The following is a 22,804-nucleotide window of genomic DNA, read 5'->3' on the forward strand; positions in this document are numbered from 1 at the left end:
CTACTGGAAAAACCGTAGCTTTGACTAGATGGACCTTTGTCGTCAAAGCAATGTCTCTTCTTTTTAATGTGTTGTCTAGGTTTGTCATGGGCTTCTCTGATAGCACAGTTAGTAAAGAATTCACCTGTAATGCAGAAGACCCTGGTTCAATTCCTGGGTTGGGAAGAACTGCTGAAGAAGGGATAGGCTACCCACTCCAGTATTCTTGGGCTTACCTTGTGGCTCAGCTGGTAAAGAATCTGTCTGCAATTTGGGAGACCTGGGTAGCATCTCTGGGTTCAGAATATCCCCTGGAGAAGGGAAAGGCTACCCACTCCAGTATTCTGGCCTGGAGAATTCCATGGACTGTATAGTCCATGGGGTAGCAAAGAGTCAGACACGACTGAGCAACTTTCACTTTCATGGCTGATTCATGCTGAGGTTTGACAAAAAGCAACAAAATTCTGTAAAGCAATTATCCTTCAATTAAAAAATAAATAAATTTAAAAGCATCATTCTTAACATAGGAAATAAATATAAGAACACAATTACTCCAAGCATTGTGGATAAAGCACTAAATAAGAGTAAGTAAGTCTGAAGCATAAAATTATGAAAAAAATAAGTTATTTCCCTGTTCTTGCTTTCCTCCCCTCCCTTTGATTTTAAACAGGAAGATAGAACTCCACATACCTTGAGACCTGATAGTTCTCAGGTACCAATCATGATGCTAATCTGTTTATAAGCATCATATTTAATCTTTGCAGTGTATCATTAGGGACTTCCCTGGTGGTTCAAATGGTAAAGAATATGCCTGCAATATCAGAAACCTGGGTTTGATCCCTGGGTGGGGAAGATCCCCTGAAGAAGGAAATGGCTAACAACTCCAGTATTCTTGCCAGGAGAATTCCATGGACAGAGGAGCCTGGCAGGCTATAGTCCCATGGGATCACAAAGAGTCAGACATGATGGAGCAACTTACACACACAAAGTATCATTATCCTCTTTTATACACAAAGACGGAGAAGGCAATGGCACTCCACTCCAGTACTCTTGCCTGGAGAATCCCATGGACAGAGGAGCCTGGTAGGCTGCAGTCCATGGGGTCGCGAAGAGTCGGACACGACTGAGCGACTTCCCTTTCACTTTTCACTTTCGTGCATTGGAGAAGGAAATAGCAACCCACTCCAGTGTTCTTGATTGGAGAATCCCAGGAACTGTGGAGCCTGATGGGCTGCCGTCTATGGGGTCGCACAGAGTCAGACACGACTGAAGCAACTTAGCAGCAGCAGCAGCATACACAAAGAAACAGGCTTAAATAGGTTAATAAAGATGCCCACGATCACAGAGCTTGTAAGATAGGAGTTGGCATGTCACCCTAGGTAGGTCTGATTCTACATTTGTACTCTTTTTTCTTTTTCTTTCCTTTTCTTTTTTTAAAATTGATGTTGTGAACGAAAAATATTGCCTGCTACATCAGTAAACAAAGGGATGCTTTAGCATTCAAACTATCAGCCACTACAGCAACCCCAGAATGTGCATCTTGAGAGGATTTAGGATGGAGAAAAGCCTGACACAGGCCCTAGAGAGTTAAAGTGCACATCAAAGGGATGATCTCAGGGTGCCTAGACTGTGGCGTCTTCCCTCTCACAGAAAAATGTTACACTTATTAGCTTGAGATGTCTGGTTTTCTTTCATTAGCAATCATCTTTTGAATTTCAACTACCTGTTTTTTTTTTTTTTTTTTTGTAAGGAGGGGGACAGTTCTTTTGTTTTTTGAATTTTTTTTTTCAATAACATGTATATATCCTGGTTCCTCTCTTACATCTTCAGATCAGTCCCTCAGAGCTATCTGACAGGGTGTCTTCTGGGCTTAAGTCTTCAGTATGTCCTCAAAATAAAACATAATTTCTCAACCTTCAGGTTGTACCTTTTTATTTCAGTTGAGAATGTATAATGGATTTACAGCATTTTATTAGTTTTCAGTATATGGATGAATGTTTCTCTTTCCAAGTAAAGGCAAAAAAATATTGACTAGCTTCATCAACTGCATCCAGAAGAATGCACTGCACAAATAATTTACAGTGAAGAAGTTACTTCTAGTGGGATTGGATGTCAGTAACATATGAGGTTGGAAACAATAAGGCGTCAAAGGAAAGCAATGTCCTTTACCACTCAGAGGCCCTAGACAAAGCTCAATCCTTGGCCCTTATGTTTTCTCACTAGTAAAATAGAAAAGTTATAGAGTTGGTACAAGGGATAAGAGGCCTTGAGACCTGTAATCTTCTACTGTGAACTTTATGCCTTTGTTATCGTTCAGTCACTCAGCCATGTCTGACTCTTTGCGACTGCAGCATGCCAGGCTTCTCTGTAGTTCACCATCTCCTGGAGTTGGCTCAAACTCATGTCCATTGAGTCAGTGATGCCAACCAACCATCTCAGCCTCTGTTGTCCCCTGTTCCTCCCGCCTTCAAACTTTCCCAGCATCAATGTCTTTTCCAATGAGTCTGCTCATCCCATCAGGTGGCCAAAGTCCTGGAGTTTCAGCTTCAGCATCAGTCCTTCCAATGATATTCAATCTTGATTTCATTCAGGATTGACAGATTTGATCTCCTTGCTGTCCAAGGGACTCTCAAAAGTCTTCTCCAGCACCACCATTCTAAAGCACCAGTTCTTCTGTGCTCAGCCTTCTTTACAGTCCAACTCTCACATCTGTACATGACTACTGAGAAAACCATAGTTTTGACTATATGGACCTTTGTGAGCAAAGTGATGCTTCTGCTTTTTCATAGGCTGTGGAGGTTCCTCATAGTTTTTCTTCTAAGGAACAAGCATCTTTTAATTTCATGGTTTCAGTCACCAACCACAGTGATTTTGGAGCTCAAGAAAATAAAATCTGTCATTGTTTCCATTTTTCCCCCATCTATTTGCTATGAAGTGGTAGAACTGGATGCTATGATCTTAGCTTTGCGAATGTTGAGTTTTAAGCCAGTTTTTTCACTCTCCTCTTTAACCTTCATCAAGAGCTTTTAGTTCCTCTTTGCTATCTGCCATTAGGGTGGTGTCATCTCTGTATCTGATGTTATTGATATTTCTCCTGGCAATCTTGATTGCAGCCTGTGCTTCATCCAGCCTGGCATTTTTGCATGATGTACTCTGCATATAGGTTAAATAAGCAGGATGACATTACACAGCCTTGAGATACACCTTTCCCAATTTTGAACCAGGCCATTGTTCCATGTCTGGTTCTAACTGTTGCTTCTTGACCTGCATACAGGTTTCACAGGAAGCAGGTAATGTAGTCTGGTATTTCCATCTTTTTAAGAATTTTCCACAGTTTGTTGTGATCCACACAGTCAGAGGCTTTAATGTAGTCAATGAAGCAAATGTTTTCCTGGAATTTATTTGCTTTTTCTGTGATCCAATTAATATTGCCAATTTGATCTCTCATTCTTCTACCTTTTCCAAATCTAGCTTGTCCCTTGGAAGTTCTCAGCTCGTGTATTGTAAAGCCTAGCTTGAAGGATTTTGAACATTACCTTGCTAGCATGTGAAATGAGTGCAATTGTGCAGTAGTTTGGACATTCTCTGGCATTGCCTTTCTTTGGGATTGAAATGAAAATTGAGCTTTTCCAGTCCTGTGGCCACTGCTGAGTTTCCCAAATTTGCTAGAATTTTGAATGCAACACTTTAATAGCATCATCTTTTAGGATTTTAAATAGCTCAGCTAGAATTTCCCCACCTCCACTAGCTTTGTTCTCAGTAAAAAGGCCCACTTGACTTTACACTCCAGGATGTCTGTCTCTAGGTGAGTGACAATACCATCGTGGTTGCCCAGGTCGTTAAGACCTTTTTTTTTGTATAATTCATCTGTGTATTCTTGCCATCTCTTCTTAATATCTTCTGCTTCTGTTAAATCCATACTGTTTCTGTCCTTTATTGTGCCCATACTTGCATAAAATTGGACTTTCCTGATAGCTCAGTTGGTAAAGAATCTGCCTGCAATGCTGGAGACCCCAGTTCAGTTCCTGGGTTGGGAAGATCTGCTGGAGAAGGGATAGGCTACCCACTCCAGTATTCTGGCCTGGAGAATTCCATGGACTTTATAGTCCATGGGGTTGCAAAGAGTCAGACAGGCCTGAGCAATTTTCACTTTCACTTTGCATGAAATATTCCTTTTGTATCTCTAATTCTCTTGAAGTGATCTCTAGTCTTTCCCATTCTATTGTTTTCCTCTATTTCTTTGTATTGTTCATTTAGGAAAGCTTTCTTATCTCTCCTTGCTATTTTTTGGAACTCTGCTTTTAAATGGATTTATCATTCTCTTTCTCCTTTGCTTTTTGCTTCTCTTCCTTTGTCAGCTATTTGTAAGGTCTCCTCAGATAACCATTTTGCCATGTTGCATTTCTTTTTCTTTGGGATGGTTTTGGTCACTGCCTACTGTACAGTGTTACAAATCTCTGTCCATAGTTCTTCAGGCACTCTCATATCTAATCCCTTGAATCTATTTGTCACTTCCACTGTATAATCATACGGGATTTGATTTAGGTCATACCTGAGTGGCCTAGTGGTTTTCCCTACTTTCTTCAATTTAAGTCCAAATTTTGTAATAAGGAGCTTGTGATCTGAGCCACAGTCAGCTCCCAGCTTTGTTTTTCCTGACTGTATAGAGCTTCTTCACTTTTGGCCTCTAAGAATGTAATCTGTCTCATTTCAGTATTGACCATCTGGTGATGTCCAAGTGTAGAGTCGTCTCTTGTGTTGTTTGAAGAGGGTGTTTGCTATGACCAGTGCATTCTCTTGGCAAAATTCTATTAACCTTTTCCCTGTTTAAAATTTTGTACTCTAAGACCAAACTTGCCTGTTACTCCAGGTATCTCTTGACCTCCATCTTTTGCATTCCTGTCCTTTATGATGAAAAGGACATCTTTTTTTGATGTTAGTTCTAGAAGGTCTTATTGGTCTTCACAGAGCCATTCAACTTGATCTTCTTCAGCATTAGTGGTTGGTCCATAGACTTGGATTACTGTGTTGTTGAATGGTTTGCCTTGGAAACAAACCCAGATAATTCTGTCTTTTTTGAGATTGCACACAAATACTGCATTTTGGACTCTTGTTGACTATGAGGGTTACTTCATTTCTTCTAAGGGAATCTTTCTGACAGTAATAGATACAGTGGTCATCAGAATTAAATACACCCATTCTGGTCCATTTTAGTTCTCTGATTCCTAAAATGGTGATGTTCACTCTTGCCATCTCCCGTTTGACAACTTGATTCATGGACCTAACATTCCAGGTTCCTATGCAATATTGTTCTTTACAGTATTTGACTTTACTTTCACCATCAGACACATCCATAACTGGGTGTCCTTCTTGTTTTGGTTCAGCCTCTTCATGTTTTCTGGAGGTATTTCTCTGCTCTTCTCTAGTTATATTGGACACCTGCACCCATGAAATTAAAAGACGTTTACTCCTTGGAAGGAAAGTTATGACCAACCTAAATAGCATATTCAAAAGCAGAGACATTACTTTGCCAACAAAGGCTCGTCTAGTCAAGGCTATGGTTTTCCCTGTGGTCATGTATGGATGTGAGAGTTGGACCATGAAGAAGGCTGAGCACCGAAGAATTGATGCTTTTGAACTGTGGTGTTGGAGAAGACTCTTGAGAGTCCCTTGGACTGCAAGGAGATCCAACCAGTCCATTCTGAAGGAGATCAGCCCTGGATTTCTTTGGAAGGAATGATGCTAAAGCTGAAAGTCCAGTACTTTGGCCACCTCATGCAAAGAGTTGACTCATTGGAAAAGACTCTGATGCTGGGAGGGATTGGGGGCAGGAGGAGAAGGGAACGACAGAGGATGAGATGGCTGGATGGCATCGCTGACTCAATAGATGTGAGTCTGAGTGAACTCCGGGAGTTGGTGATGGACAGGGAGGCCTGGAGTGCTGCGATTCATGGGGTCACAAAGAGTCGGACACGACTGAGTGACTTATCTGATCTGATCTGACCGACCTGGGGGCTTTCATCTTTCAGTGTTCTATCTTTCTGTCTTTTTCATGGCGTTCTCAGGGCAAGAATGCTGAAGTGGTTTGCCATTCTTCTCTCCAGTGGACTACATTTTGTCAGAACTCTCCACCAAGACCCATCCATCTTGTGTGATCCTACATGGCATGGCTTATAGTTTCATTGAGTTATACAAATCTGTGATCCATGTGATAATTTTGGTTAGTTTTCTGTACTTGTGGTTTTCATTTGGCTTGCCTTCTGATGGATATGGTAAGAGGCTTGTGCAAGCTCCCTCATGGAAGGGACTGGCTGTGAGGAAAACTAGATCTTGCTCTGGTGTGCAGGGCCATGGTCAGCAAATCTTTAATCCAGTTATCTGCTTCTGGGTGGGGCTGTGCTCCTTCCCTGTAAATTGGCCTGAGAGGCCCAGTCCTGGAGTCTTGTAGTCTCTATGGAAGGGCTGTGGTCCTTGTTAAACCTAATGGGGACTTCCTCCAAGAGGACTTGTGCCAACATGCTACACCTTCCAGGACTGCTGCTGCCAGTGCCCCTGACCCTGTGGCAGGCCACTGTCAACCCACCTGTCCACTGGAGAATTCTGTACACTCACAGGCAAATCTGGCTCAGTTTCTTGCGGAGTTACTGCTCCTTTCTCCTGGGTCCTGGTTCACACAAGATTTTGCTTGTGCCCTCCAAGAGTCTGTTTCCCCGGTCCTGTGGAAATTCTGTAATCAAATCCCACTGACTTTTAAAGTCAGACTCCCTGAGAATTCCTAGTCCCTTTGCCAGGTCCCAGGTTGGGAAGTTTGTTGTAGGGCCTATAGCGAGAACTTCTTTGGTTAATTGTACTCCAGCTTGTGGATTGTCTACTCGGCAGCTCTATGGTGGGACGAATGGAGACCTTCCCAAGATTTACGCCACATACTCTGCCTCCCAGCACTGCTGCTGCCAGTGGCTCTGTCCTTGCAGCAGGCCACTGCTGACTCATATCTCTGCAGGAGGCCCTAAAGCACTCAGGGAGGTCTGGCTCAGTCTCTTGTGGGGGTCATTGTTGCATTCCCTGGGTCCTGGTGTGCACATGGTTTTGTTTGTGCCCTCCAAGAGTCTCTGGCAGGTATTAGGCTTAGCTTTAATATTGATTTCGCCTGTCCTACCATCTTGTTGCAGCTTCTCCTTTGTATCTTTACAAAGATACGTGGGGTATCTTTATTTGGTGGGTTCCAACATCCTCCTAGACCATTCAGGTATGACCTAAATCAAATCCCTTATGATTATACAGTGGAAGTGAGAAATAGATTTAAGGGCCTAGATCTGATAGAGTGCTTGGTGAACTATGGACTGAGGTTTGTGACATTGTACAGGAGACAGGAATCAAGACCATCCCTATGGAAAAGAAATGCAAAAAAGCAAAATGGCTGTCTGGGGAGCCCTTACAAATAGCTGTGAAAAGAAGAGAAGCGAAAAGCCAAGGAGAAAAGGAAAGATATAAACATCTGAATGCAGAGTTCCAAAGAATAGCAAGAAGAGATAAGAAAGCCCTCCTCAGCGATCAATGCAAAGAAATAGAGGAAAACAACAGAACGGGAAAGACTAGAGATCTCTTCAAGAGAATTAGAGCTACCAAAGGGACATTTCATGCAAAGATGGGCTCGATAAAGGACAGAAATGGTATGGACCTAACAGAAGCAGAAGATATTAAGAAGAGGTGGCAAGAATACAAAGAAGAACTGTACAAAAAAGATCTTCATGACCCAGGTAATCACAATGGTGTGATCACTGACCTAGAGCCAGACATCCTGGAATGTGAAGTCAAGTGGGACTTAGAAAGCATCACTATGAAAAAAAGCTAGTGGAGGTGATGGAATTCTAGTTGAGCTATTTCAAATCCTGAAAGATGATGCTGTGAAAGTGCTTCACTCAATATGCCAGCAAATTGGGAAAACTCAGCAGTGGCCACAGGACTGGAAAAGGTCAGTTTTCATTCCAATCCCAAATAAAGACAATGCCAAAGAATCCCAAACTACCACACAATTGCACTCATCTCACACGCTAGTAAAGTAGTGCTCAAAATTCTCCAAGCCAGGCTTCAGCAATAAGTGAACCATGAACTTCATGATGTTCAAGCTGGTTTTAGAAAAGGCTGAGTAACCAGAGACCAAATTGTCAACATCCACTGGATCATCAAAAAAGCAAGAGAGTTCCAGAAAAAATATCTATTTTTGCTTTATTGACTATGCCAAAGCCTTTGACTATGTGGATCACAGTAAATTGTGGAAAATTCTGAAAGAGATGGGAATACCAGACCACCTGACCTGCCTCTTGAAAAATTTGTATGCAGGTCAGGAAGCAACAGTTAGAACTGCACATGGAACAACAGACTTGTTCCAAATAGGAAAAGGAGTACGTCAAGGCTATATATTGTCACCCTGCTTATTTAGCTTCTATGCAGAGTACATCATGAGAAACGCTGGACTGGAAGAAGCACAAGCTGGAATCAAGATTGCTGGGAGAAATATCAATAACCTCAGATATGCAGATGACACCACCCTTATGGCAGAAAGTGAAGAGGAACTAAAAAGCCTCTTGATGCAAGTGAAAGTGGAGAGTGAAAAAGTTGGCTTAAAGCTCAACATTCAGAAAACGAAGATCATGGCATCCGATCCCATCACTTCATGATAAATAGCTGGGGAAACAGTGGAAGACTTTATTTTTGGGGGGGCTCCAAAAATCACTGCAGATGGTAACTACAGCTATGAAATTAAAAGACGCTTACTCCTTGGAAGAAAAGTTATGACCAACCTAGATAGCATATTCAAAAGCAGAGACATTACTTTGCCAACAAAGGTCCGTCTAGTCAAGGCTATGGTTTTTCCTGTGGTCATGTATGGATGTGAGAGTTGGACTGTGAAGAAGGCTGAGCACTGAAGAATTGGTGCTTTTGAACTGTGGTGTTGGAGAAGACTCTTGAGAGTCCCTTGGACTGCAAGGAGATCCAACCAGTCCATTCTGAAGGAGATCAGCCCTGGGATTTCTTTGGAAGGAATGATGCTAAAGCTGAAAGTCCAGTACTTTGGCTACCTCATGTGAAGAGTTGACTCATTGGAAAAGAGTCTGATGCTGGTAGAGATTGGGGGCAGGAGGAGAAGGGGATGACAGAGGATGAGATGTCTGGATGGCATCACTGACTCGATGGACGTGAGTCTGGGTGAACTCCGGGAGTTAGTGATGGACAGGGAGGCCAGGCGTGCTGTGATTCATGGGGTTGCGAAGAGTCGGACACAACTGAGCGACTGAACTGAACTGAACTGAAAATAAATTCTGTCACTGTTTCCCCATCTATTTGCCATGAAGTGATGTGACCAGATGCCATGATCTTAGTTTTCTGAATGTTGAGCTTTAAGCCAACTTTTTCACTCTCCTCTTTCACTTTCATCTTGAGGCTCTTTAGTTCTTCTTCACTTTATGCCATAAGGGTGGTATCATCTGTGTATCTGAGGTTATTGATATTTCTCCCAGCAATCTTTATTCTAGCTTGTGCTTCATCCAGCTTAGCATTTCACATGATATACTCTATATATAAGTTAAATAAACAGGGTGACAAAATACAGCCTTGATGTACTCCTTTCCAGATTTGGAACCAGTCTGTTGTTTCATGTCCAGTTCTAACTGTTGCTTCTTAATCAGCATACATGTTTCTCAGGAGGCAGGTCAGGTGGTCTGGTATTCCCATCTCTACAAATTTCCAGTTTGTTGTGATTCACACAGTCGAAGGCTTTGGCATAGTCAATAAAGCGGAGTGAGTGAGTGAAGTTGCTCAGTCGTGTCCGATTCTTTGCGACCCCATGGACTGTAGCCTACAAAGCTCCTCTGTCCATGAAATTTTCCAGGCAAGAGTACTGGAGTGGGTTGCTATTTCCTTCTCTAGGAGATCATCCCATCCCAGGGATTGATTCCAGGTCTCCCGCATTGCAGGCAGACGCTTTAACCCCTGAGCCACCAGGGAAGTCAATAAAGCAGAAGTAGATGTTTTTCTGGAACTCTCTTGCTTTCTCAATGATCCAGTAGATGTTGGCAACTTCATCTCTGGTTCCTCTGCCTTTTCTAAATCCAGCTTCAACATCTAGAAGTTCATGGTTCATGTACTGCTGAAGCCTGGCTTGGATAATTTTGAGCATTACTTTGCTACCATGTGAGATGAGTGGAATTGTGTGGGAGTTTGAACATTCTTTGGCATTGCCTTTCTTTGGGATTGGAATGAAAACTGACCTTTTCCAGTCCTGTGGCCACTGCTGAGTTTTCCAGATTTGCTGGCATATTGAGAGTAGCACTTTCATAGCATCATCTTTTAGGATTTGAAATAGCTCAACTGGAATTCCATCACCTCCACTAGCTTCGTTTGTAGTGATGCAATTTGACTTCACACTCCAGGATGTTTAGTTCTAAGTGAGTAATCACACCACCTATAATAAAGTGGGCTAAATGCTAAAAAGTAGAAAAAGCTGGTGACAAGAGTGTGTTATTAAGGGACCCAATTTATTCTGATGGAGTTAGGAAGATTTGCCTAAGGGGGAGAAATTGAATTGAAATATAAAAGTTGAATACAAATGAATAAAGCAAGGAAGTGGGCAGGAAAGAATGAGAAAGGAAAGAAGAGGCAGGAGATAGGAAGGAATAAAGGGAGATGGTGGGGAATAGCTTTCCAGGCAGAATCAATAGCATATACAAAGATTCTGAATTCAGGAATATACATATTATGTTTGAGAAACTGAAAAAAGACTAGTATCTTCTGGTAAGTTCTACGGAGCATGGAAAACTTTCAGAAAAGGAAGATTGGGACCAGTTAATATGTGGGATTTTATCACAAGAGTCATGGAAAATTACTGAAAAGTTTTAGAGAAACAATTGATAAGATTAAATTTGCACTGTTAACTGCCTTATAGATGGACTTTGTAAACAGACTCTGCCATCCATCAGAACAATAACATAAAGGCCAATTTCATTGTTGATGAAGAACTCTAATTATTAAAATGACTAAAAATTTATCTTAAATCAAAATTGGAATACACAGAAATCTTTGAATCCTGGCTTCTACAAATAAGTATATATATAATGCACAATGATCAAATTATTATTAAATTATATTGAAGAATACAGTTTAAAAGGTAAAATATAAATATAAAATGAACACATCATAGATTTTAACTCCTTGTCAAATGAAATTAGTAAGATGCTACAACCAGTTTCAAAGGAAAATTCAAAAAGCAATACATATATAGGAAAAGATATGCTGAAATAAATTTACAAATAGATGCACAATGAGTCAACTCACAAGCAATAATCAATTCCACTCTCCACCTGGAACAACTGATTTGCATTTCTATGGGGAAGGATCTTTGCATTGTTATTATGTACTCATAACTTGCAGGGCATCAAGAGAGTGCTGAAATGATGAAAGAGTGAGAAAAAAAATAGAAGAACACATTTTGGGTCAATTTCAAGTCTTTGAGAATTTTTCCTACCCATATATGAATATAAATTTTATATAATAATGGTGCTCTAATGCTGGTCAAAAAAGTACTGCTCTGTCCTGTAATAGATGTGACCTAGAATCAATGCTCTTATTTTTAGCAAAGCTCTATGGGCTTCTGGAACACTTCTACTTTATTATTGATATAGGTCAGCTTTAGAATCTAGGAATCCAGACAAATTTCAGTCATGTGAGACTCTGAGCAGAGAATCCAGTCCCATAATGCAGGATTCCTGACCCATGGAAACTGTGAGATAATAAATTCATATTGTTTTTAGTCATTAAAGTTGTGAAATTTTTACACAGACTATAAAACTATGAGTCCATCTATATGGAGCTCAAAACTAGGCGAAACTGAACTATGGTTTAAATAATAAGATGCAGCTATCTCTGGGAAGTAAGGAGGGAAATAATTGAGTGTGTTTGTGTGGACTTCTGAAATCTGATGATGTTCATTTCTTGATCTGGAGAGGTGCGCTTACTTGGTAGAAATTCATTAAGCTGTACACTGGGAAAGTACTTTGTTTACTTTTGTTAGCCATTCCCTTCTATAGGGGATCTTCCTGATCCAGGAGTTGAACCCAGGCCCCTTGCATTGCAAGCGGATTCTTTACCATCAGAGCTACCAGGGAGGCCCTCTGCATGTATACTTCAGTTAAATATTATTGAAGAAAGATAGGACTTAGCTTTTCTGTGAGTTTATATTATTCTATTGAGAAAAAAAAAAAAAAACACCCTGATAATATTAACATATATTAAGCCCTTCTAAGGGCTTCATATGAATTTGCATTTTTATATTTTAATTTTGGTTTTGGCACTCTTTTTAATATAGAAATTTGTTAACCTGGTATAGTCAGATGTAAAAATACTTGTGCTTTGAGATACACAGTTGACCCTTGAATAACATGGATTTGAACTGTGCAGGCCCATTTATACATGGCTTTTCTTTCCAATATAGTATTTTCATTTTACAGATACTTAAGTATGGGGGAAGTGTTCCATTAGGGATCACAATATGAGAAATAAAAAGAAGTGGGGTCTAGGTCCTGATTCTATCTAAACCGTTGCAATTTTCTGCCCTTGGGTAAGTCTTAGAGCAATTCCTTTGTTTTTGAGGCAGAGACAGTGATACTTAGACTTGGGCTATGGAGACTGAGGGGTGAAGGGCAGTAGGTACTCTTAAACCCCACCTTGTTTGAGGGTCCACTGTACTCAGTTCTTGTTTAAGAATCTTTCCCTAACTTGCAATGTTTTTAGAGTTAAATCAACAGAATTGATTAAACTGTATCTAGGGACAAATAAAGTGTTTCTAACATATGATAATTAGTTTAATAATTTCTATTTTTGTTAAAGATAAGATCAAGATCTTTTGAGTATATGAAAGGAAGTTTCCTCTTCCACACAGACACTTATAATTAAAGAATATTTCATTAACTATATTGAACCTATTTTTCTCATTCGTTTTTAATAAGTGACATCACTTCTTAGGCCTAACATATAAAGACTCTATTGTGGAAATCACTGCTGATGAACAGGAAAAAAGAAAAAAAGAGAAAAAAAAAAAAAAGAAATGAGACTGTTTAAGAGACCTCTGAGGCAATATCAAGCAAACTAATATTCACATTATAGGAATCCTAGAGGAGAAGAGAGAGAGAAAGAGCCTGAGCAAATATTTAAAGACGTAATAGCTGAAAACGTCACTAACCTGTGAAGGGAAAAAGTCACACAAGTCCATGAACCAATGATTACACACAGAATTAACTCAACAGGAACATGCCAAGACACATTTAAATAAAATGACAAAAATTAAAGATAAAGAGAGACTATTAAAAGCAGTAAGGGAAAAAGCAACAGTGAAAGTGAAGTCGCTCAGGTGCGTTCAACTCTTTGCAACCCCATGGACTATAGCCTACCAGGCTCCTCAGTCCATGGAATTTTCCAGGCAAGAGTACTGGAATGAGTTGCCATTTTCTTCTCCAGGGGATCTTCCTGACCCAGGGATCAAACCCCAGTCTCCCATATTGCAGGCAGACACTTTACCGTCTGAGCCACCAGGGAAGCCCATAACACACAGAGGAATCCCCATAAGACTCTCAGCTGCTTTTCTCAATGGTAACTCTGTAGGCCAAAAGAAAGTGGCATGATATACTTAACGTGATGAAAGGGAAAAACTTATAGCCAAGAATACTCTACCTAATCAAGCATTTATTCAGTTTTGATGGAGAAATCAAAAGTGTTTCATACAAGCAAAAGCTAAGAGAATTAAGCACCAACAAACTAGTTTTACAAAAAATATTAAAGGTGAAAAAGAAAAGGCCACAACTAGAAACAAGAAAATTATAAAATGAAAAGCTCACTGATAAAGGTAAACATACATAAAGGTAGAAAATCATTCACACACAAAAGCAGTAGAGAGGTTAAAAGGCAAAATTAGTAAAGTCATCTGTATCCACAATAAGCAGTTAAGGTGTACACAAAACAATTAGATGTAAAATATTAAATCAAAAACAATAATCATGAGGGGAGGAGAGTATAAATGCAGGGTTTAAAAAATGCATTTGAAATCAAGAGATCAGCAACTCAAAATACTCACATATATAGAGAGAAACTGCTACTAAAAAAGCACTTAAGGTAACTGGAAACCAAAGATCTGTAATAGATAGATATATGACATAAATCATAGCAATACTTTTTAAATCAATCTCCTAAAGTAAAGGAAATAAAAACAAAATATGAATGAATGGAAACTAATTAAACTTAAAAACATCTGCACAGCAAAGGAAATGAGTGACAAAATGAAAAGACAACCTACTGAATGGGAGAAAATATTTGCTAATGATATAACTTAAGCCATTAATATCCAACATATAAAAACAGCTCATACAATCCAACATCCAAAAAATAAACAACCCATTTAAAAAATGAGCAGAAGAACTGAATAGACATTTTTCAAAAGGAGGAAATGCTGCAGGCCAATGGGCACACAAAAACATAGCTCATTATTCAGAGTGAAGTAAGCCAGAAGGAAAAACACCAATACAGTATACTAACGCATATATATGGAATTTAGAAAGATGGTAACAATAACCCTGTGTACGAGACAGCAAAAGAGACATTGATGTATAGAACAGTCTTACGGACTCTGTGGGAGAGGGAGAGGGTGGGAAGATTTGGGAGAATGGCATTGAAACATGTAAAATATCATGTATGAAACGAGATGCCAGTCCAGGTTCGATGCACGATACTGGATGCTTGGGGCTAGTGCACTGGGACGACCCAGAGGGATGGTATGGGGAGGGAGGAGGGAGGAGGTTCAGGATAGGGAACACATGTATACCTGTGGCGGATTCATTTGGATATTTGGCAAAACTAATACAATTATGTAAAGTTTAAAAATAAAATAAAATAAAAAAAAACACATAGCTCAACATTGTTCAAAATCAGAGAAATGCAAATAAAAACCACAGTGGAATATTACCTCACACCTATAAGAATAGCCATGATCAAAATGAGCATAAATAATAAATGCTGGTGAGAATGTGGAGAAAAGGTAACCTCCCATATACCATTGGTGGGGACATAAATTGGTGTGGCTACTCCAGAAAGCAGTATGCGGATTTCCTACAAAACTAAAAGTAGCACTGCAATATGAACCAGCCATTCCACTCCTGGCTATATATGTATATAAAGACTAAGCCACTAATTCAAAAATACACAAGGATTTAAGTGTTCATAACATCACTATTTATAATTGCCAGGAAATTAAAACAAACTTAGTGTGCAACAGATGAAAAAGTAAAGATGTTTTTATATATATATATATATATATGTTATATATATATAAATGTATATACATATATATGTATATATGTATACATATAATATATTTATATATCACATAAATATTTGTATAAAATATTTTTCTATATTGTATAAAAGATTAATATATATTTATATATTACACATATATATGCATATATAAATATATATCTATACATACATATGTATATATATACATATATAACAAAAATATAGATATATATCTATAGATATATAAAACATATATATGCTTATATAAACATATGTATATAAAGATATATAGAGATAGATATATAAAGATATATATATATAGATATATAAAACATATATCTAATCTATCTACCTATCTATCTGTATATATATTCACATGTACATACACTGGAAGCAGACCTTGGTTCGATCCCTGGGTTCGGAAGATCTGCTGGAGAAGGGAATGGCTGCCCACTCCAATAGTCTTGCCTGGAGAATTTCATGGACAAGGGCTACAGTCCATTGGATGGCAAAGAATCAGACTCCACTGAGCAAATAATATTTTTACTTTCGTTTTCATATACATATGTATAGAAGAGGGCTTTCCTGGTGGCTTAGATGGTAAAGAATCTGCCTTCAGTGTGGGAGACCTGGGTTTAATCATTAGGTTGGGAAGGTCCCCTGGAGGAAGGCATGGCAACCCACTCCAGTATTCTTGCCTGGAGAATCCCCATGGACAGAGTATCCTGGCAGGCTGCAGTCCATGGGGTGGCAGAGTTGGGCACAACTGAGTGAACCGCGGTCAGGGGCGGCGACGAGAGGAGTTACCCCGCGTCCGAGGTCAGGGGCAGCAGCCGGGAGGAGAACTCCACGCCCCAGGCTCGAGGCCAGGGGCGGCGGGCAGGAGAAGCTACCCCACACCCCCACACCCGAGGCCAAGAGCGGTGGCCGGGAGGACCAACCCCACGTCCAAGGAGCCGTGGCTGCGCGGGCGCAGGAGGGCCTAGAGGAGCTATCCCACGTTGAAGGTCAGGAAGGGCGGCAGTGAGGAGATACCCCTCATCCAAGGTAAGGAGCAATGGTTGCGCTTTGCTAGACCAGCCGTGAAAGATACCCCACGCCCAAGGTAAGACAAACACAAGCAAGATGGTAGGTGTTGCAAGAGGGCATCAGAGGGCAAACACACTGAAACCATACTCGCAGAAAACTAGTCAATCTAATCACACTAGGACCACAGCCTTGTCTAACTCAATGAAACTAAGCCAGGCCCGTGGGGCAACACAAGATGGGCAGGTCATGGTGGAGAGATCTGACAGAACGTGGTCCACTGGAGAAGGGAATGGCAAACCACTTCAGTATTCTTGCCTTGAGAACCCCATGAACAGTATGAAAAGGCAAAATGATAGGATACTGAAAGAGAAACTCCCCAGGTCAGTAGGTGCCCAATATGCTCCTGGAGATCAGTGGAGAAATAACTCCAGAAAGAATGAAGGGATGGAGCCAAAGCAAAAAGAATACCGAGCTGTGGATGTGACTGGTGATAGAAGCAAGGTCCAATGCTGTAAAGAGCAATACTGCATAGGAACCTGGAATGTCAGGTCCATGAATCAAGGCAAATTGGAAGTGGTCAAACAAGAGATGGCAAGAGTGAATGTCGACATTCTGTGAATCAGCGAACTGAAATGGACTGGAATGGGTGAATTTAACTCAGATGACCATTATATCTACTACTGCGGGCAGGAATCCCTCAGAAGAAATGGAGTGGCCATCATGGTCAACAAAAGAGTCTGAAATGCATTACTAGGATGCAATCTCAAAAACGACAGAATGATCTCTGTTCGTTTCCAAGGCAAACTATTCAATATCACAGTAATCCAAGTCTATGCCCCAACCAGTAACGCTGAAGAAGCTGAAGTTGAACGGTTCTATGAAGACCTCCAAGACCTTTTAGAACTAAAACCCAAAAAAGATGTCCTTTTCATTATAGGGGACTGGAATGCAAAAGTAGGAATCAAGAAACACCTGGAGTAACAGGCAAATTTGGCCTTGGAATACGGAATGAAGCAGGGCAAAAACTAATAGAGTTTTGCCAAGAAAATGCACTGGTCATAACAAACACCCTCTTCCAACAACACAAGAGAAGACTCTATACATGGACATCACCAGATGGTCAACACTGAAATCAGATTGATTATATTCTTTGCAGCCAAAGATGGAGAAGCTCTATACAGTCAGCAAAAACAAGACCAGGAGCTGACTGTGACTCAGACCATGAACTCCTTATTGCCAAATTCAGACTTAAATTGAAGACAGTAGGGAAAACCACTAGATCATTCAAGTATGACCTGAATCAAATCACTTATGATTATACAGTGGAAGTGAGAAATAGATTTAAGGACCTATATCTGATTGAGTGCCTGATGAACTATGGAATGAGGTTCGTGACATTGGACAGGAGACAGGGATCACGACCATCCCCATGGAAAAGAAATGCAAAAAAGCAAAATGGCTGTCTGGGGAAGCCTTACAAATAGCTGTGAAAAGAAGAGGAGCAAAAAGCAAAGGAGAAAAGGAAAGATATAAACATCTGAATGCAGAGTTCCAAAGAATAGCAAGAAGAGATAAGAAAGCCTTCTTCAGCGATCAATGCAAAGAAATAGAGGGAAACAACAGAACGGGAAAGACTAGAGATCTCTTCAAGAAATTCAGAGATACCAAAGGAACATTTCATGCAAAGATGGGCTCGATAAAGGACAGAAATGGTATGGACCTAACAGAAGCAGAAGATATTAAGAAGAGGTGGGAAGAATACACAGAAGAACTGTATAAAAAAGATCTTCACGATACAGATAATCACAATTGTGTGATCACTGACCTAGAGCCAGACATCCTGGAATGTGAAGTCAAGTGGGCCTTAGAAAGCATCACTACGAACAAAGCTAGTGGAGGTGATGGAATTCCAGTTGAGCTATTCCAAATCCTGAAAGATGATGCTGTGAAAGTGCTGCACTCAATATGCCAGCAAATTTGGAAAACTCAGCAGTGGCCACAGGACTGGAAAAGGTCGGTTTTCATTCCAATCCCAAAGAAAGGCAATGCCAAAGAATAATCAAACTACCGCACAATTGCACTCATCTCACATACTAGTAAAGTAATGCTCAAAATTCTCCAAGCCAGGCTTCAGCAATATGTGAATTGTGAACTTCCTGATGTTCAAGCTGGTTTTAGAAAAGGCAGAGGAACCAGAGATCAAATTGCCAACATCTGCTGGATCATGGAAAAAGCAAGAGAGTTCCAGAAAAATATCTATTTTTGCTTTATTGACTATGCCAAAGCCTTTAACTGTGTGGATCACAATAAACTGTTGAAAATTCTAAAAGAAATGGGAATACCAGACCACCTGACCTGCCTCTTGAGAAATCTGTATGCAGGTCAGGAAGCAACAGTTAGAACTGGACATGGAACAACAGACTGCTTCCAAATAGGAAAACGAGTATGTCAAGGCTGTATATTGTCACCCTGTTTATTTAACTTCTATGCAGAGTACATCATTAGAAACGCTGGACTGGAAGAAACACAAGCTGGAATGAAGATTGCCGGAAGAAATATCAATAATCTCAGATATGCAGACGACACCACCCTTATGGTAGAAAGTGAACAGGAACTCAAAAGCCTCTTGATGAAAGTGAAAGTGGAGAGTGAAAAAGTTGGCTTAAAGCTCAACATTCAGAAAATGAAGATCATGACATCCGGTCCCATCACTTCATGGGAAATAGATGGGGAAATAGTGGAAACAGTGGAAATAGGGCAATAGTGGAAACAGTCAGACTTTATTTTTCTGGGCTCCAAAATCACTACAGATGGTGACTGCAGCCATGAAATTTAAGACTCTTAATCATTGGAAGGAAAGTTATGTCCAACCTAGACAGCATATTCAAAAGCAGAGACATTACTTTGCCTACAAAGGTCCGTCTAGTCAAGGCTATGGTTTTTCCAGTAGTCATGTATGGATGTGAGAGTTGTACGGTGAAGAAGGCTGAGTGCTGAAGAATTGATGCTTTTCAACTGTGTTGTTGGCGAATATTCTTGAGAGTCCCTTGGACTGCAAGGAGATCCAACCGGTCCATTCTGATGATCAGTCCTGGGATTTCTTCGGAAGGAATGATGCTAAAGCTGAAACTCCAGTACTTTGACCACCTCATGTGAAGAGTTGACTCATTGGAAAAGACTCATGCTGGGAGGGATTGGGGGCAAAAGGAGAAGGGGATGACATAGGATGAGATGGCTGGATGGCATCACTGACTCGATGGATGTGAGTCTGAGTGAACTCCGGGAGTTGGGGATGGACAGGGAGGCCTGGTGTGCTGTGATTCACGGGTTCACAAAGAGTTGGATACGACTGAGCGACTGATCTGATCTGATTTTAATGAATAAATACACAACATGAATAAAAGAAAGCAGGGAAAACCACTAGGTCATTCAAGTGTGATCTAAATCAAATCCTTTATACAATCCCAAATCCCTTTTATAGTGGAGGTGGGGAATAGGTTCAAGTGATTAGATCTGGTAAAACAAGTGTCCGAAGAACTATGGATGGAGATTTGTAACATTGTACAGGAAGTAGTGACCAAGACGTTCCCAAAGAAAAAGAAATGCAAGAAGAAAAGGTGGTTGTTTGAAGATCTTTACAAATAGCTGAGGAAAGAAGCAAAGTGAAAGGCAAAGGAGAAAGGAACGATACACCCAAGTGAATGCAGAGTTCCAGAGAATAGCAAGGAGAGATAAGAAGGCCTTCTTCAATGAACAATGCAAAGAAACAGAGGAAAACAATAAAATGGGAAAGACTAGAAATCTCTTTAAGAAATTGAGTGATATCAAGAGACCATTTCATGCAAGAATGGGCATGATAAAGAACAGAAATGATAAGGACCTAATAGAAGCAGAAGAAATTAAGAAGAGGTGGCAAGAATATACAGAAGAACTATACAAAAAAATGTCTTAATGACTCTGCTAACCACGATGGTGTGGTTCCTCACCTAGAGCCAGACAATCTGAAGCATGAAGTCAAGTGGGCCTTAGGAAGCATTACTGTGAACAAAGCTAGTGGAGGTGATGGAATTCCAGGTGAGCTATTTAAAATCCTAAGAGATAATGCTGTGAAAGTGTTGCACTCAACTGGAAAACTCAGCAGTGGCTATAGGAATGGAAAAGGTCAGTTTTCATTCCGATCCCAAATAAGGGCAATGCCAAAGAATATTCAAACTACCATGCTTATTTCACAGGCTGACAAGGTTATGATCAAAATTCTTCAAACTAGGCTTCAGCAGTATGTGAGTCAAGAACTTCCAGATGCACAAGCTGTCTTTAGAAAAGAGAGGAATCAGAGGTCAAATTGGCAATTTTCACTGGATCATAAAGTAAGCAAGGGAATTTCATAAAAACATCTACTTCTGCTTCATTGACTATGCTAAAAGCTTTGACTGTGTGGATCATAACAAACTGAAAAATTAAACTTGTTAAAGAGACGGGAGTACCAGACCACCTTACCTGTCTCCTGAGAAACGTGTATGTGGGTTCAGTTCAGTTCAGTCACTCAGTCATGTCCGACTCTTTGTGACTCCATGAATCGCAGCACTCCAGGCCTCCCTGTCCATCACCAACTCCCGGAGTTGATTCAGACTCACGTCCATCGAGTCAGTGATGCCATCCAGCCATCGCATCCTCTGTCGTCCCCTTCTCCTCCTGCCCCCAATCCCTCCCAGCATCAGAGTCTTTTCCAATGAGTCAACTCTTTGCATGAGGTGGCCAAAGTACTGGACTTTCAGCTTTAGCATCATTTCTTCCAAAGAAATCCCATGGCTGATCTCCTTCAGAATGGACTGGTTGGATCTCCTTGCAGTCCAAGGGACTCTCAAGAGCCTTCTCCAACACCACAGTTCAAAAGCATCAGTTCTTCGGTGCTCAGCCTTCTTCACCGTACAACTCTCACATCCATACATGACCACAGGAAAAAAACATAGCCTTGACTAGACGAACCTTTGTTGGCAAAGTAATGTCTCTGCTTTTGAATATGCTATCTAGGTTGGACATAACTTTCCTTCCAAGGAGTAAGCATCTTTTAATTCCATGGCTGCAGTCACCATATGCAGTGATTTTGGAACCCAAAAAAATAAAGTCTAACTCTGTTTCCACTATTTCCCCATCTGTTTCCCATGAAGTGATGGGACCAGATGCCATGATCTTCATAATCTGAATGTTGAGCTTTAAGCCAACTTTTTCACTCTCCACTTTCACTTTTGTCAAGAGGCTTTTTAGTTCCTCTTCACTTTCTACCATAAGGGTGGTGTCATCTGCGTATCTGAGGTTTTGATATTTCTCCTGGCAATCTTCATTCCAGCTTGTGTTTCTTCCAGTCCAGCGTTTCTCATGATGTACTCTGCATATAAGTTAAATAAGCAGGGTGATAATATACAGCCTTGACATACTCGTTTTCCTATTTGGAACCAGTCTGTTGTTCCATGTGCAGTTCTAACTGTTGCTTCCTGACCTGCATACAGATTTCTCAAGAGGCAGGTCAGGTAGTCTGGTATTTCCATCTCTCTCACAGTTAGACCCAGACACGGAACATGGACCGTTGAAACTGGGAAAGGAATATGTCAAGCTGTGTATTGTCACCCTGTTTATTTCACTTGTATGCAGAGTACATCATGTGAAATGCTGGGCTGGATGAAGCACAAGCTGGAATCAAGATTGTCGGAAGAAATATCAATAACCTCAGATATGCAGATGATACCACTCTAATGTCAGAAAGTGAAGAGAAACTAAAGAGCCTCTTGATGAAGGTGAAAGAGGAGAGTGAAAAAAGTAGCTTAAAACTAAACAATCAAAAAACTAAGATCATAACATCCAGTCCCATTACTTCATGGCAAATAAAAGGGGAAAAAAATGGAAACAGTGATAGATTTTATTTTCTTGGTCTCAAAAATCATTGTGGATGTTGACTGCAGCCATGAAATTAAAAGACATTGCTCCTTGGAAGAAAAGCTATGACAAACCTAGATAGCATATTAGAAAGCATACGCATCACTTTATTGACAAAGTCCATACAGTTCAAAGCTATGATTTTTCCAGTAGTCATGTATGGGTGTGAGACTTGGACCATAAACAAGGCTGACCACTGAAGTACTGATGCTTTGAAATTGTGGTGTGGAGAAGATGTTTGAGTGTCCCTTGGACTGCAAGGAAATCAAACTACTCAATTCTAAAGGAAATCAACCCTGAACATTCATTGAAAGAAATGATACTGAAGCTGAAGCTCAAATACTTTGCAACACAATGGGAAGACCCAACTCACTGGGTCAGATCCTGATAGTGGGGAAGATTGAAGCAAATGGAGAAAGGGGTGACAGAGGATGAGATGGTTAGATAGCATCACTGATCAATGGATACGTATTTGAGTACATTCCAGGAGATAGTGGAGGGCATGCTGCAGTCCATTGGGTCACAA

General features: G+C 40.5%; 1 pseudogene; it reads left to right on the top strand.

The window, feature by feature from the left end:
- The window catches only part of LOC138988261 (craniofacial development protein 2 pseudogene), a 31,251-nt pseudogene that overhangs the window by 5,528 nt on the left and 2,919 nt on the right, over positions 1-22,804 (top strand).

Source organism: Bos mutus, chromosome 6 (assembly GCF_027580195.1).
Source record: "Bos mutus isolate GX-2022 chromosome 6, NWIPB_WYAK_1.1, whole genome shotgun sequence".
Classification (NCBI taxonomy): domain Eukaryota; kingdom Metazoa; phylum Chordata; class Mammalia; order Artiodactyla; family Bovidae; genus Bos; species Bos mutus.